A 16,897-nucleotide genomic window follows, 5' to 3' on the forward strand; every position below is an offset into this window, starting at 1 on the left:
GGGGGCCATGCACACTCAAGCCACTCCTCCATCCTGACTGGATCCAGGGTGTCCTGGACAGATGGCCAGTACCCACGTCTGGGCTCTGAGGCTCTCACTGGGCATAGATACACCACTATACCTACACATATATCAACTCCTTCATTCTGGGCTCTGAGGGACTCAGTGGGCTGACAGACCACCACCACGCACACACATGCCTGGGCTGTCAGGGGCTCAGTGGGCTGACCACCCCCAACATGTACACACCCTAGCAGAGAGAGACACCAACTACTGGCTCATCTTACCAAATGCTACTAACAGCAGCATCTGACTGAGCTAGAAGCTGGGATCCAGAAACTCATCCAGGACTCCCCTTTGGACGCCAGGGACCCGGTCACTGGGCATCACCTGCTGCTGACCAACACGTGCATGTGCAGAAGCCTGGGGTCAGGACCCAGAGCTGGGTGTCAAACCCAGGCACTCCAACATGGGGTGGAGGCATCGGACAGTTTACTGGCTAAGCTGTAGGGCCCGTTCCTGCTGTTTCAATTTAGCCAAACAGCTGCAACATCTGGCCTAGTGGTTAGGACACTGCCTGAAACACCCATGTCCCAGATCACAGTTGGCTGGGCATGAGTCCTGGGTCTGCTCTCAGTTCTGTCTTTCTATTCACATGCAGTCTGAAGAGCAGTGGTGACCGCCAGGCAGCTGAACTCCTGATGTCCTCATGGAAGACCCAGACTGACTGCTAGGTTCCCAGTCTCAGCTGGGACCAACCCTGGCCCAGGCATTCGGTGGAATGAACCCACAGATGGGGTCTCCTTCTCTCAATCTGTGTGTGTATATGTTACACGAATTCTAAATACATGGCTTTCCTAAAACTGATATTCTAAAACTTATTTGCTTATAGTAAAGTCAGAATTAAGATAAAAATCTCCTAATCTGATGTAAAACACAAGGTTTTGCAACGCTTCTGAAAGGCAGCTAAAGGAAGCGCAGTTTCATGTCGCCATGAATGTGCTAACTGGGCTTTTGCAAACAATTACTTGTAGGTAAGCAAACTGAAGCTTTCTGGAGTGGCAACATGTCTCAGCTCCTGCTATTGTGTGAATACAATCATTTCAGTAACAGGGTCTCCTAGTTTTTGATCAATGAATCCATCATCTTTAAGAACAAGCTTGCACCTGGGAGCAAGTTCGCCTAACTCAGACCTAGCTCTGCTCCTCCGTGCACATATCAGCAATGTGGCAGGCAGCCCGGCTGTGTTCGAGGACTTCGCAGCAACTGAGTCAAAACAGAGGAGAACCTGCAGGACCACACTCCACTCCCCGGATTCCAGGCCCCCTTGTGAGGAGTTGAGCAGTTTGATACCCAATACTTTGCTCTAGGGATTTGCTGTGAAGCAGTGACTAGCATGTCAGTTGTTAAAGCTGAGACCTGCTTACTTTTGAAAACAGCTACGCTTGCAGGTGTCATTGTGTTAGCCCATTTCTGTGCCTGTACAGAACCACCCACTTGTTTGAATTAATTCTAGATTGCAGGAGACTCTACTTCTTTCAAAGGCTGGTTTCATGTTTTCCCTTAAGTTTTTAAATTTTTCCTTTGTAGAAAAAAACAATACAGGTTGTCATGTTGGTTTTTATTTGTCCCTAAAATATGCATCTCTTTGTGTCTGTGTTGAGAGACGGACCAGGCCTCCTGCACAGTGCCTGGGGCTCTTCCGCAGGCCTCTCTGTGCAGTGTCCAGATCTCTTCTGCAGGGCCTGGGTGCATGGCATGTCACAGCATGCAGTGTCCTTGTTGGCCTCAGTTTTTCCCTGTGACTCTCTGGTGATGCCACTATTTCATGGGTTAGACGGACGTCTCTGCCAGGACCAAGAACCAGACCTGCTGTACCAACACTGGAGGTGGCAAGTGTGGCTGAAGAGCAGACTGCTTCTTCACACAGGGTGGTCATTTCCACACTGACAGCCTGACACAGGGACTCAGGCTGCAGGGCTCCTCCCACGCCTCTGCAAAGCCCTTCTGTTCTTGCTCAGTCTTCATGGTAGACTCCCACATTGGAAATGCTCTGGGGACAAGAGCCTCTGGGGACAAAAATCTTCTTATTTCCAAAGGAAGTAAAACTGCTCCGCCCTCTCAGCTCAGCCATGTGCCCATGTATGGAAAGCTGCTGGGCAGGGTTTCCACCCGGGCGTATGATGGGATCCCAGGGATACACTGAAATGTGGGTGTGTGCATGTGCATCTTGTCTCCACCATGTGTGTGCACTTATGTGCACCTGTGTATTCCTGTGCATGTGTGTGTGGGTAGTCTGTGTTTGTGTGTTTGTTACAGTTAACTCTCCTGACCAGGGTACAAACTTTCTGATGTGTGCTGTTTTGATTCAGGCTTTCTCCAAACTCTGTGTCAAACGCCTTCGTGCCTCCGTTTTCCCTCCACCTCCTTCTCCTTAGTGTTGTTAATAAACCAATGTCCTGTTCGTCCGGCCCAATCCCTGCCTCTCCAGTGCAGCATCCATGCTAACACAGAGAGCTTGGTGTCTCTGTGCATGGCTGTGAGTTCAGCAAAATGAAAAGTGCTGTGTATATGGCTGGATTGGGGAGAGCATGAATGGCCAGCAGTGTTTCAGTAGTCAGCCAAACACCGTTCCCTTCCAGATCCCCACTCCCATCCTTGCTCCCTCCATTCCTTAGGGGCACAGTCAAGTGAGAAGAGAGTGTAGGCAGTGCCTGGCCCTCCCCTGCCTGCTGTGACCTTTGGCCATGAGCCCACTGTTGGAAGCAGGAAGAGCTGTCCGCAAAATCATTAGTATCCACTGGCTGTCTGCACACGAAAGCCAACTGGTGGTAACTCAGTGACTGGAATATTCGTAGAATACTAGCTTTTGGTGGCTAAACCGGGTCCTGTATTTCAGAAGTTAGGTGTGCAGTTAATAGTTATTGCCTTAAATCCCACTCAGGCACAGGGAGCAGTTTACTCGTCTTGATGCTGACAGCCTCCAACTTGCTGGGCTGCTCTCTTCTTCAGAGCAGCCTGTGCACTCTATGGGAGCTCAGAGACTGGTTTAATTAAAGTGAACTGAATAGAGTCCAGTGCGCCAGATGTTCACAGTAAATGTAATGTAGCTTATGTAATGTTACGCCATCATGGAATACAGTGGAATGGCTGTGATTACCCATTATTACCCACAATAAATCTAAATTTATTTCACTGTTTTTAGGCATTAAGCATTTCGCAGCCACTATAAATTAGCTTAGTATTTGAACTTTGCCTTTTGCTGAAGTTTCTCCAATAGAGATAATTAAAGAGCTCTTTTGGCAAAGTTGGTTGCATTATTTCCATTAGGATTAAGCCCACACATGGGACAGTGCACTCTGTGATATTGATGCTGATGGCAGAAATCTTAAAGTACAAACGTCAATTATGCATCTTTGCTCTTTCCATTTTTCCTTGCAGTGTGCAAAGTATAAGCTTTTTACCTCCTTGGCCATGCCTCATCTGTGGAAAACCATGAATACTTTTCAAATCAAAAGACCATGGCTTGGAGAGAGTTTAGTCTCCCTGCCATCTTCTCTGTCACTACACATCCTTCAGAAAACATGCCTGGTGGGGGTGTGGGATTCCTCTAGGAAACAGGTGGGCAGTGGCTGACTCTTAGGCAGGGAGCGTTTGTGGGTGGTATCTGAGGCTGATGGCCATTTTGGGTGACCAGGAATGCCTACCCTTTGGTGATATCTCCCACCTCGCCTTTTTGTTCACTGCATCAGTGGCAGCTTAGGGTCATTTTTCGTATGCAGCAGTCCCCAAACAGATACTAGAACTGTGTGCAGCTAAGCAGTGGATTGTAGCACTTGACCACAACCAGAAGTGGGCAAATGGGCAGCTGTGAGCCCACACTGGGCATTCCTGTGACACACTGAAAAGGATGACCAAAACTGTAAGATACTTGAACAAGAGTGAACCTGTGATCTGACTTTGAGAAGCAGCAATTGTGGGGACGTCATTCCACACCTACTACAGCAGCGCTTTGGGGGTGCTCCTTCCGCCTGAGGCAGGAAGGCAATGGGGGAGTCCCTCTGCCCCAACAAGACAAAAGCCAATAGGCAAGTCACTTGGGGGCCCATCTTAAAGCTTGAGAAATCGAATCTGACAGGCAGTGCTTCCATGCTTACAGTTGAACATCAAGAAGAAATCACCATCGTGGAATGATTTCTCAGAACCCCGTGTGACAGAAGTGTGCAAAGGTGCTGAGCCAGTTCAGACAGCTTTAGTGGCCTTTATGTCTGAAATGAATTCATAGCAGCACCAACTGCTAATCATTCAACACGGTGCTATCATTCATACTAGACATGGTATATAAAGCAAAGTAACACACACAAACACATACTGAGCAGATGGTAACGATTCATTGGGTGAAATTGTTGGTATGGTAAAAAATCCATGATTACAACATTTATGTATTGATAGCTGTCAATTTCTTTCTCTTTGAAAATGGTAAGGTTAAAAATAGCATTCCTCTTCAACTCTCAGAGCCTGGGGTATTTAATTTTATGTTAGAGTCACAATATAGGTGGGGCTGGTTAACACTTTATAATCCCATAGTCTCTCTATGCTGGTGACTGCCCCCCACACCACCTCTGCACAGTTGCTCCACAGGCACCTGCTCATCACGGCTTTTACGTCCGAGCCCCCTGTTAGGCGAGTCCCTGACAGCACTGCCTGGCTCATCCGCACTGACCTTTCCCAGAGACTCTCAGTGCTACCTAATCTATGACAACTGCTTTATGGCCGTGCTGTGCTTGCCCCTTCCCCAGCTTGCTCCTCCAGGAGGCATGCTCGGAAAGCACCGACATCTGGACTCAGATGCTCCATGGAAGTCTGTGGAAGGAATAAAGAGATGGAGGTGGCAGTTCTCTCACCGTTTGCAGTTACCTGCTAATTGCATCAATTAAACAACCATAGCTGATGCCTCCTTACGGTATGCCACCCTGGACACTCGGGATTGCAAAATAAACAACCCGAGGTCCCCGCCCTCACAGACTTTGTGGTCGGTGAGTATCCAGGGGGCTGTCTTTAATTTCTCTTGGTCCCTTTGATTTTTGCAAAGTTCATCTGCCTGCTAATATTGAAGCCATGTGCCTCCAGGAGAGAATGAAAACGTCCTCCAGATGTTCTTGTCAATTTTGGCGGCAATCATATTTTTATCCAATTTGAACATACTTTTCTTGATTAATACAAGGAGCCCTAAGTGGAGATCCTTAGAATTGACTTAGCAGCTGCAGCACCTCGTAAGACAAGATGCTGGGAAGACTGCGTTTATTCCAACCAGATAGCTTATATATATACCCTCTTTCCCGTTCACCTCTCGGATCACTTTGGTTGAGGTTCAAAGCTTTGGGATTTTATGTGCTCAGCTTCGTTCTCCCTTGCACGACCTAAATGCTGGCAAAAATGCTGGCAAATCTGAGCAGTGAGAGAAACAAAAGCCCCTATTGATCATTCGTATGAAGGTTTGTGTTAGGTTAAGGGATGCATGCAGTATGTGGGTACCTGCTGAAGACGAGACAAGGGCTTCTATAAATAGTGTCAGGCTTGACTTGGAGCTATTCCCAACTGTCGTAATGTACTCTCTAAAAAAGCCAAAAAACAGAGAGATCTCAGATGCAGAGGCAGCTCCCAGGACCTGCTGACTGGGCCTCACTAATCTGAAAATCCGAGAGTTCCAAACAGTTTAAGTACCAGCACGATTGTAAACACTAAACAACAATTTGACTTTATGTGATGGGCAGCAGTCAAAATTTAGGTGCATTCTAAGGATGTGCATAAGGTGTGTATAAGACAGGGAATTTTTGTATTTGCACTGGGGTCCTCTCCCTGAGAGCTTGTTCTGCACATGCAAATGTCCCACAGTCCAGGATCCAGACATTCTCCTTCACCCCAAACATGGCAGGTAAGAAGATTCCACATAGATAATTGCCTGCGGTTACTAAAACATCATCTCAGCCTAAATTATTTAAATTGGTTTTTGTCCAGTTTCCAATCAAAGGATGAAAACTTAAATTCAGTTGTTGACAGTGTAATCATTTCACCAACAGAATACAGTCCCTTGGTCGCCTCCTGAGCACCTGAGTCCCTGGCAGGAAACCTGAGGGCCGTGAGTCTCCAGGTTGCCTTCCAGGTTGCCCACCTCATTCTGCAGCACAGAGGAACAGAACAACTTGTAGGAAGTACTTTTCAGAAATGACGTCGCTGATGCTAAACTCACTTTCTTTGGCTCTTCTGTCCTTGGAGAACTGGGACCCTTGTGTGGGGAGAACTCCTCCCAATGTTCCCTCCATCTCTCATGCCAAGCAGCCGCATTTCCCCATAAACTTCATGAGCCAAGTTCATCTCAAGGTTACGCATTCAGCAAAAACCAAGCAGGCAAACTGAGAACACATTTAACATAATTTTTCATTAAAAATGTCATTCTCTCCTATGTTTTGATTATCGAGTTCTGATTATTGAGTTCCTTGCCAGTGTGCTAAACACAAAAAGTATTAGAATGAAAGAAGAAAGACAGAAAATAAAACTGTTCAATATGGACAGGTGAAAGAGAATGGAAAAACCTAACACATACGGTAAGTATTGCACATGCAAACATTTATAAAAGTAACTAAGATAGGAATCTATTGTGGTTGACGAAATAAACAAGTTCCGTGTGAATAAAACGCCGCCCCAACTAAATAAATGGTCACACTACGGATTGATGGATGACAACTGTTACAAAGTCACTGTGACACTAGTGAATAGCATTTCTGCTTTCAGTTTTATAGTTAGTCTTAGGAATAATCACATAAAGCCTTCTAAACTGAAGCTGAGAGAAAATGTAAGACAGGCACAGTGTGAAGAGAACCCCTGAGGGTCGGGGCTGGCACCAGCACGCTGCCGCTGCTGGTCGGAGAAAGGCCACTGAACACAGCCAGAGTCCTTCCCCTAAACCTGCCTCTGGGTGAGACAGACAGGAGCATCACCCACTTCCGGAATGCAACGTCCCTAAGCTCCACTGCCCAAACTGCCATGTGGGTGACCAGCAACCCGGACACCAAAGAGGAGCACCTGGACACAGGAAGGACGCTACATCAGGTATGACGTTTCTTTAAAAACAAAACTCGAAAAGTAGTCTGTGGCCTTTTGTAATACTTGAAAGCATAAAGAACCTTGAGAATTAAAACAGACATTCAGGAAAACATTTCAATCATATATTGACTCTTTTTTCCTTAAGATGTCCTGGACAGACAGGCTGTTGTCTCTGGAGATGCTGGTGTTTGTGGTTGCAGCCTGCCAGCTGGTTCTCCTTCCTCAGCCTCTGTGTTTCTGGCCCTTGAGCCCGCCTTTAAAACACGTTCTTTAGCCACAAAGTGATGTGTGCGCTGTCGGCCTTCATCACCCTGACTCCACAGGTCACATCCATGTTTCCTCCTGCTGTTGAAGGAGGCACCATGCAGAGATGTATGCAACTGGACTGGGACACATTGTCAGCTGCTTAAGGTGCAGTGGAGATGAAGCCCTGCTTAAGTTAGCCATGTGCAAGTGACAGCAGAGGTAGCCTGGGCTGGTGGCCTATGCTGAGGTGGGGGTGGTTGCGTCACAGCTGGAAAGCAAAGAGTGAGAAGAACCCCAGGAGAGGCACTCTGGCTCACCGTCTCCCGCAGGAGCCAATCTGCAAGCGTCTGCATGCTGGGCTTAAGCCTCTGGGGTTTCCAGCAAGGTCTTCTGTGATGTGGGCTGTGGAGGACTCTGGGCACTCACTAACTTCTGGACGTGCCGCTGCCTGGCGGAACCTCAGGGCGGTGCCAGTTGCAGTGGGCAGCCCGTCGTGGGAGTCTGCAGTGCTCAGTCAGAGCCAGGTGGAATTCCAGGACAGAGGGAGAAGAGCTTGGAAGGGAAGAAGTAAGGGAATGCTGTGTTCTGGAGGTGTGTGCAAGCAGGTAGATGCAGCCTGCGAAACAGCCACTGAGGGAGAATGGACAAAAGAAAGACAACACTTTATTTCAAAACTGAAAGGCAGGTCTAAGAATAATACATGTCACACAGGACTCTGATAAAAGGTTTCTACTATAATCCAACAATCAAAGGAAAGGAATTGGGGAAACTTGGAACTTTCCTCAGGCACCAGAAAATCACATCTCTCCTGTTCCTCTCAGGAAACACCTTCCAACTGTATGCAATGATTGTGTTGCGAGACATGTGGCCGCAGAGCAGCCTGTCCACAGTCAGGACTCTTGGGCACGAATGTGCAGGGACGCGAAGGTTAAGCGCATCCATCGTTCCCTCAAAGCACTGAGAAAAGTCCCTCCTCTTTAAGGCGTGCAGTTTGTTCTCTGATCATGTTTTGTGAATAAGTCCTTCTTCGGTTACTGATATCAGTAAGCTTCAATTTCAAGCAAAGGTGGCAAGGAAAGCTTTAGCTATGGAATTTATAGAACTATTATCAAAATCTGTGAGATGCCTGCCTGAAAATAGGCAGTGGTGAACATTGTTTTGTAATTTTATTGTCCAGAATGCCATCAACATGTCTTACTGGACACTCTGTATTGGCTCTCAGTTCACTCTAGAAGCTCACTCTGTTCCCAAGGCAGGGAGCTCCCTCCCTGGCCTGCTTCTGACAGTCACAGCTCTTGGTCACATTTCTGCCAATCTGTTTAGCTCTTCATCACCCAATTCAGTATAGTCATTTGTAAGATCTATCCTTGGGTCCAAAATCTTTCCTGACCAATGAGAGTGGTAGGAACTGGCCAGCCTCCTTGTTGAGTTTTTGCCTAGTTTGATCCTTGGTGAACTCAGCCCACCACCTAAGGCCATTCAGAGGCCAGCAAGTTGCCCTGGCCAGCCCACCTTGGACAGACATGGACTCGCTCCTATCTCCCCAGGCACACCCTGGAATAGCTCTCCGACAGAGTAATTCCATAGTCAGTAGTTCTGGGATTTTTATTATACAAAAAAGAGCAAGAGCTTGGATGAGGCTGTGAGGAATAAGACAGTGAAGCACATACCTTCTGCCTCTATGCCATGCATCAGGACCTGAGCCTGGTCCCTCTTGTCTTGCTCTGTGGAATCATTAGGCAACCGGACTGGCAGGGAATGTTTGAAACAGACACTTGGCGTGTTCCCAGGGTCATCCTGAGTCACTGGGAGCCACATGTTACAGTTTACACATAGCAGATGATAAAACAGGAAAAACTATAGAGGGTATGCTCACCTGCTATGAACTTGGAGAAAAATGCCACATATCCAGCAGATTTCTCAGCAAGACTCCACTTCTATTATTAAACGGAGTTGATATTGAAAATGACTTCTTTTGCAAATAGACTGTGCCACACCTGCCACAAACTTCAAATATTAGAAGGGAATTCAAAATGAATGTCATGGAGGGCAGACACCCCAGTGCATGGCAGAGGTGCTGGGTAGTAAAGTCAGGCCTAGCCACAGACATGGCACTGTTGAGCTCACCTGGTGGCCAGAGTTGTGGAGTGTCCACAGGTCTAGCCTTTCTTGAGAGGAACACAGAGCAAAGCAGAAGGCATGGTGAGAGACGCAGGCCTCAGTCTCTACCAGACATTGGGCACCTGAGGAGCAGGCACATTCCATAATGAGCTCTTGCCTTTTCAGCTGACAGTGGAAGCCAGACAGCACATAGCTCTTCAGGCAATGAAACGAGGCAGGGCCTATGAACCAAGTAGCACCATGCCCCGCATGTACTGAGCCCTTGGTCACGGTCTTATTTCATGATAGTCTCATGATATGTAATTTCTTTTCCAACTTACAGTTGCCTGTCTCTGTTCAGATCCTCTTAGCAAACAATTTGCCTGATTACCTGTGTGTGCTCATTGCTACTGGAGTGAATGTGTGTGGGGGCAAAGGGGGTATGGCATTGCATCACAGTACAAGAATTTCCCCAAGGAGGAGAAAAGTAAAATGTGACTTGATCACCCACCTGCAGGAAGCATTTCATCCCTGAGTTAGAACCAGGAAGGCCCCAAATTCCAAATTCATTGCAAGCCCCTAGGCAAGAACAGCTGCACTTGTCTAAGCTTTGTTGGTAGTCAACGCTGAACACAGCAGTAATTAATTCCAGTTTCAGGATCCTGAATGAGTTCAAATCTTTCCCCTCATCTTGTTCTTTTTCTCTGGAAGTTATATGGCTTTTTTCAGACTTGTTACTCACAATTGTTAATTTAGAGCCACCTCCTAGGAGTCACCAACTTGATGAGCTTGGGAATAAGCAAATGAAAGTGTGAAGCTTGTGGGGACTGAGACCTAGCAGCCTTGACACGTGGGATTGGTCACTAGTGCATAACATAAAATTGCTTGCCGCTTCTGCACAGTCACTCCCACCCTCCCACAAGCTCCGGGGCTTCAACCACCTCGGTTACGTTTCTATCCTTGGGGATTGGCTCTGAGCAGCTTGGGCTCTGTTGGCTGGATCTTCTGTGGATCAGCTGGGCCTGGCGTTTCTCTGAGCAGTTGGCCCAAGTCTGCTCAAGCGTGTTTGCCACCAGCATAGGCCAGAGAGCTAGTACGTATATATGTCTGAGAATACTCTTACAACAAGGACATGGGCTTACATGAATTTCACTAGTATGCCACTGACCTGAGCAAGAGACAAGCCTGGCCACCAAACCAAGCACAAAGTGCAAGGCAAGGCCCAGAGAGATTGAGGCGGAAAGAAGAACAAGGAGGGGCTATTTCTTCTTCTTCTTCTATTTTTTTCATTTTTTTAAAAAAATAAAGTTTATTAGGTAATAATGTTGTGTGAATTTACCAACTTCATCAAAAGTCAATTATAGTCTGTAGCCTATAATTCTTTAGTCAAAGCAGCAAAAATATGGATGACTTCATGAATTTGCATGTCATCCTTGCGCAGGGGCCATGCTCATCTTTTCTGTATGGTTCCAATTTTGTGTATGTGCTGCCGAAGCGAGCAGAGGGACCACTTCTAAACAATAGCACGTGCTGCATCTCCAGTCTACCCAACACTATCTTCCCAGCCTCCTGCAGCGAGGAATGCATGGGAGTCTCCTACAAACCAAGGGCTCTTCCAACAGATGGGAGGGAGCTGGGCGACTCTTCTGCTTTGGGATGCATGCATGCACCTGCACACAGAGGTATGTAACTCAGAAGGTCAAACAGACAGAAGACATTTTGAATTCCACCTTTACAGCATAAAGATGCTGTCATTACATGCAGGCTCTATTTTCCCAAATTATGTTTCTAACTCCTTTTATTGAATTTTTTATTTGAAGAGAATGTTCAGTGCACCAGAGTTTTAAATAGGAGATTAAGTTCTTTCATAGTTAAATGTTCAAGCAGATTCCTTTGAATCTTGATTGAGACATTCTGAAGGAGCTGGGGAGTGGTGGACCACAAGGTTGGATTAATGTAAATTGATTTGTCCAAGGTTATTTGTTTAGATAATGGAGGTAATAGAAGGAGGGCCGGGGTCTCAGAGAGCTGAGCTCTGTGACGGCCCATCCTGTCATCATGTTCAAAGCAGGTTCACATCAGGGCAGACTCCATTTAGGCCGGGGAAATTCAATTAGGATCATTGTGTGGACTGAAGACTCCCAGAGGGATTGGGCAGGAGTATGGAGAGCACGGTGTCTTCACAAATGTATGCTAACAGTTGATCTTCTGGCCCTGTGCTGGCTCTCTCGCATCTCTGTGTGCTTTCTGGCACCTTAATATACTGGGAAGCAAACCACGCTCTACTTTTGTCATCTTTCTTTTTTCCCTAATTCTTTTGCAAATATACTTCCTGCTGTAGGAACATGCTGAGTTAGATTTTCAGGTAGGTTCCCTGAGCGACTCTAAGCATACGGGCAGGCATTTCGTGGGTTCAGGGCTGGGTCGGGTCCTGTTGTCTGAGCCCTAGCCACTCGCCTCTGATGTGGATACAAGTGAACACTGGGCTGCCCATCTCTGAGTCTGCCAGAGTAACAAAACAAACACAAAGTAGGAATAATACATCTGTGCATCTGAATGGCGCCTTGAAATAACTTCTGAAAGTAGATTAAAGAAAATGGGAAGGCTGCAAAAGATTCTTTGCCTCCTCTGTAATCTATGGTTTTACAGACTGCAGAGGGCTTCCCCCCCCCCCCTCTTCAGAGTAACAAATAGGGTCATTGATTAAAACCTCACAAATAAATAAAACCTCTAACAAATGGTATTCTGGAGACTTTTCATTTCGTTACTTTGACTCATCATAAGTCACAATGAAATAATACTGAGTGACAATCGGAGACTGACTCTCCGGGAAATAAATAACCCAGAAGATCAAAAGGCTTTCAGCATGATTATTGAAGCATGCCCTGGTCCTAAGGCAGGAGACACGGGTGCACATAGGCTGAAGGCTGGGGTATGTGGAGGGTGGAGGGAAGCAAAGTCACCCCAGGCCCCTCCAAAGTTTATGCCGACTCCCAGGATGCAGGGCAACCATGGAGGGCAGGGCTGGCCTCTCCTGTACATCTCTTCTCTCACTCAGGGTAGGCACAACCTACTCTCATAACGGCAGTGGTTGCAGGGTAAGCATATACAAACCAGGGCCTGCCACACATTGGAAGCATGAGATCCAATGATAAAATTACACAAACATACGAGAAGGATCAGTGGCATCACTCATGATGGTGTCTTGATGATGTTTGCTGCAAGCTTCTCTCTTCCTGGCTTTCTCTCCTTTAAGCTGCTGGCCAGGTACATGGCAACCTAGGGTTCAAAGGCTCCGATTGGCCTGTGGTTACAACCAGGCTCCCTGCATCAAAGCTCACAGTCCAACTCCTGCTGCAGTCTCCTGGTAATGACCATCCCAAGAAGTAGTTGGTGAGAGCACTAGTGATGGAGTCCCTGCCAGCCACAGGGGTCTTCCTGGAGTTCCCTGCTCCTGACTGTGGCTGGAGCCCAGGTATGGCTGTGGACTGCAAGTGAACCAGAAGGTGGCAACTCTGTCTCTCTGCCTCTCAAAAGCAAAACAAAACAAAAAGATTGCAGAGAGAAATGCCCACCTTTTCACCCCAATCAACCCACCCTTTGGTTTCTTTTCTTTTTTTTTTAAGATTTATTTTTATTGGAAAGTCAGATATACAGAGAGGAGGAGAGACAGAGAGGAGGACCTTCCATCCAATGATTCACTCCCCAAGTGGCTGCCACAGCCAGAGCTGCATCAGTCTGAAGCCAGGAATCTGGAACCTCTTCTGGGTCTCCCACGTGGATGCAGGGTCCCAAGGCTTTGGGCCATCCTCGACTGCTTTCCCAGGCCACAAGCAGGGAGCTGGATGGGAAGCAGTATCCCAAGGCTTTGGGCCATCCTTGACTGCTTTCCCAGGCCACAGGCAGGGAGCAGGGAGCTGGACCCTTCTCAGACATCCTGAGGAGCAGGATCAGGGCTGCAGGGGGTTGTGGCACATGGGTGGGGGGTGCAGGCTCTGTGCAGCATGATTGAGGGCAGGCCTCCGGAGGTACAGCTGCAAGCCTGTCAGACACAGGTACACAAGCACTCATGCCCACTGACAGGCACACATACTTGCATGTCAGGGAGTGTGAGCTCTGTGCAGAGACAGGGCTGAGTTAGATGCAGAGCTGTGACAGCCTCTGCCAGCGCAGCCACACATGACAGATAGCACATTCCATGTAGAGAAGCCAAGTGGCTTTAGATGCAGCATGTTGCATGTGTCCTCCATTGTACCCGTATTTATTTTTGATGGTAGAATACAGCATCTGATCATAAACCAAAGGGTGGCCCAGAGTGGTAGCCTTGTGGCTAAAGTCCTCACCTTACATGTGCTGAAATCCCATATGGGCACCAGTTCTAATCCTGGCAGCCCAGCTTCCCATCCCACTCCCTGTAGCACTTAGCAAGGAGTCACATATACACAGAGCACTCTAGAGATTTCCAAAGCTGGCGTGCTAGCCAAGAAGTTACAGAGAATGAAACGGAAGGGGGGGAGAGAAAGAGAGATCTGCTGACTCACCCCCCAAATGTTAATGACAATATCTAGGACTAGACCAGCAGGTTTCTAAGAGGCTTGATAAGGCTCGAATTCCTTGAAACATCACATACTCTCCCAGGAGGAACATGAGCAGGAAGCTGGAATTGGAAGCAGAGCGCAAGCATGAATTGAGACACTGATTCGTGAAGCAGGCATCTCAAGGAGACGACTCGTCACCACAGCCATGCCTGCTGCACTGCTCCGTGTTATGTCCATTTCTGGCTCGCTGGGGGTCTCCTGCCTGGGGCACTGATGGTTAGTACCCAACCTATCTGTCCGTCTGAGTACACAAAGAGATAAATTCACATGTCAAAGCTCAGCGTTAGGCTTTTTTTTTTAAGAAAGGACATTCTTTAAGGAAATAACTCAGTGAAGACGTAAGTCCCATTGCACTCCCATTTAACAAGAGAGAAAGCTGAGGCACCAAAGGGTTGGATTATTTGCTCAAGATGTTATGCTGACGTCATGATTGAACTGTGGTCATTTGACCCCAGTTTTCTTACTTTGTCTTTCAAGCACCGATACCAAAAGAATGCCAGAACTAAAAGCAATTTTCAGGAAATGAAAGTGCTATGAAGCATATGAATAGGTTTCTTAATATTCTAACCTAAGCAACAAAACCGGCCCAGGCTTCTGATTTTGGGTGCAGACATAATATTTTAGGTTATATATTTCCACTATGCAGCTCCATTACCAATACCCCGATAATGCTTAGAGCACTATGAGACATTTACATGTGACCCTTGGCTGGCGGAAGCATATGTACGTTTGACGGAAGCCAAAATGCCTACTGAATTTCAGAACATCTTGAACAGAAAGGGTGAGCTGTCCCAGGACGATTTTATGGGTCATTTCATAAATACTTGTTTGGCAAATTACAGAGTAGTTGAGAACAATTAAAATCCAATTCATTACCAGCTTTAATAAGAAGCATTGTCCATGAATGTTATCCTTATGAAATTAGTATAAAGAATTTGAAAATGCATTACTCAGACCATACAATGATCTTGTTAACATTCTGTGACTGGAAGAATGTCACCATGGCTCTTCATTTAAAACCAGAGCAGCCAGGTAATGGGCCTGTGAGACGGCCACAAAGTGTGAAGGTTAAGATGATTAGACTTCGGATGCGCAGGTTGATTTAACAGAGTTCATTAGCATCTCCCAGGAGCAGCACTAATTCGAGCTAAAATCTTTGTAACAACTGTCAGAATATTTCCTGGCGAGTTGTTGTATAGGGTATGCTCACCACGTGACTTTCCTTGAATTTTCCTCTTGGTATCTGCCCCTGTGGCTGAGCCTCCTTCTCAGTTGCTGGCATGTAGACATGCATGTGGGAAAGCCTGGCCGCCACTCGGCTTTCAGTTGCCAAGGCGCACGAGGATGCCCCAGCCGCCACAGCCTCAACTGTGCCTGTGTTTACGGAGTGCACTGGTCCTCACTGTGGATCTAACTGATGTTGTGAAAAGCTAACAGCAAGGAATCAGGAAATTCTAGGAGATAGCGAAGTGTAAGTATTTACATACCCGAATCCTTACAGCCCAGGGGGAGGCAGGATGAGCTTACAGAGAACTCCCACGCCCATGTGCACAGACACACACGGCCAGGGAGGCAGCTACCTCACTCCGTTCTCTTACTCTTTGAATACACCAGCACTCTGCTGCAGTTCCATAATTGAGCTATAGCCGTCACCCATATATTAGATCCCAGTCTGAGCCGTGGCAAGTCTAAGTAATAGATTGAAAAATACAATTATTGCTTACCTACAGAGTTCCTTTGCTTGGGAGGTAAGGCATATATATCAGAAAAGCTGTTGTGTTTTTTTCCCCAGGCCTATTCAATAAATGAACATTACACCGGGATTCTTACACAGAGTATCTCTGAAATGGGTTTTGTATTGATTTTTGTAACTACCCTGTTAGGTGACGTTATCCCTTAGTGTGTCAGGTTCAGCCGGGTCCGCCCGGAGCAGGCCATTGAGGTGATAACTGTCATTTGGAGGGACAGAAAAGCAATCATAGCTTTTTCATTACTTACTGCTTTCCCCCTGCGAGTGGGGGATCATTTGACATATTATGGCTCCTGTGATTTAAGCTGCATTTCGAAATTAAGTGCTGGAATATCACGCTGTGGGTTTAGAAAAATCAAGTTGCTGTCAAAGCAGCCAGCTCGGACTCACTCCATCCACAAGCCCCTCATGATGTGTGGATAAAATTTTAAGAGATGGGCTGTGAACTACACTAATAAACATATGGCAGCACTTCAAATACGCTACATGCAAATCAGAGCGAGTCCAGGCAACGACAGCTTCCTCAAGTACTATTCGGGTTTATTTGGTGGTGGTGGTGGTGGTTTTTTTTTGTTTGTTTGTTTGTGTGTTTGTTTGTTTGTTTTTTACATTTTATAGCCATTCCTAGGGAAGATTACTAAAAATTATTTTGCCAATTTATCACATAGATAAAAAGCACACACATTTAAAAAAATTCTTATATAGCTATCATGAATTTTAAAATTGCATCCATTTTTGTTTTAAAAAAATAGTCTTTTGCTTTTCAGTAATTGTGTTTGGGCACCTGATGTCAGTTTGTACAACGAACTGGTCCAGTCTGCCCTATATCCTATCCAGCTCTTGCACACATCAGTGGGCATTGAAGCCTAGTTCAACCCAACCGACCACACTACCCAGGCCATGCTCATTCTGACCGATGTCACCACCTGTCTAATCAGGTCCGTCCCTAGTCCTGGTTCTCATGCTCAGCAGTGGGAGTTGCAGTACATCAGAGAGGTGCTCACCGCTTCTCTACTGAGCACACCCCAGTCCTGGATTTCACACTTTCCAGGTGGTTCTGCAGTCTAGCTTGATAGGACTTGCTCCTAGTCACAGCACT

The 16,897-nt window shown here is 46.8% G+C and overlaps 1 non-coding gene across 1 annotated transcript; it reads right to left on the minus strand.

Annotated features, from left to right (window-relative positions):
• Nucleotides 1–10,846: 10,846 nt before the first annotated feature.
• Nucleotides 10,847–10,951, minus strand: LOC121154695. Its single transcript, XR_005883583.1, has one exon. It is a non-coding gene; the product is annotated as a U6 spliceosomal RNA (small nuclear RNA).
• Between the last annotated feature and the right edge of the window lie 5,946 nt (nt 10,952–16,897).

This window comes from Ochotona curzoniae, unplaced genomic scaffold (genome assembly GCF_017591425.1).
Source record: "Ochotona curzoniae isolate NIBS_2020 unplaced genomic scaffold, NIBS_Ocur_1.0 contig_2754, whole genome shotgun sequence".
Lineage (NCBI taxonomy): Eukaryota > Metazoa > Chordata > Mammalia > Lagomorpha > Ochotonidae > Ochotona > Ochotona curzoniae.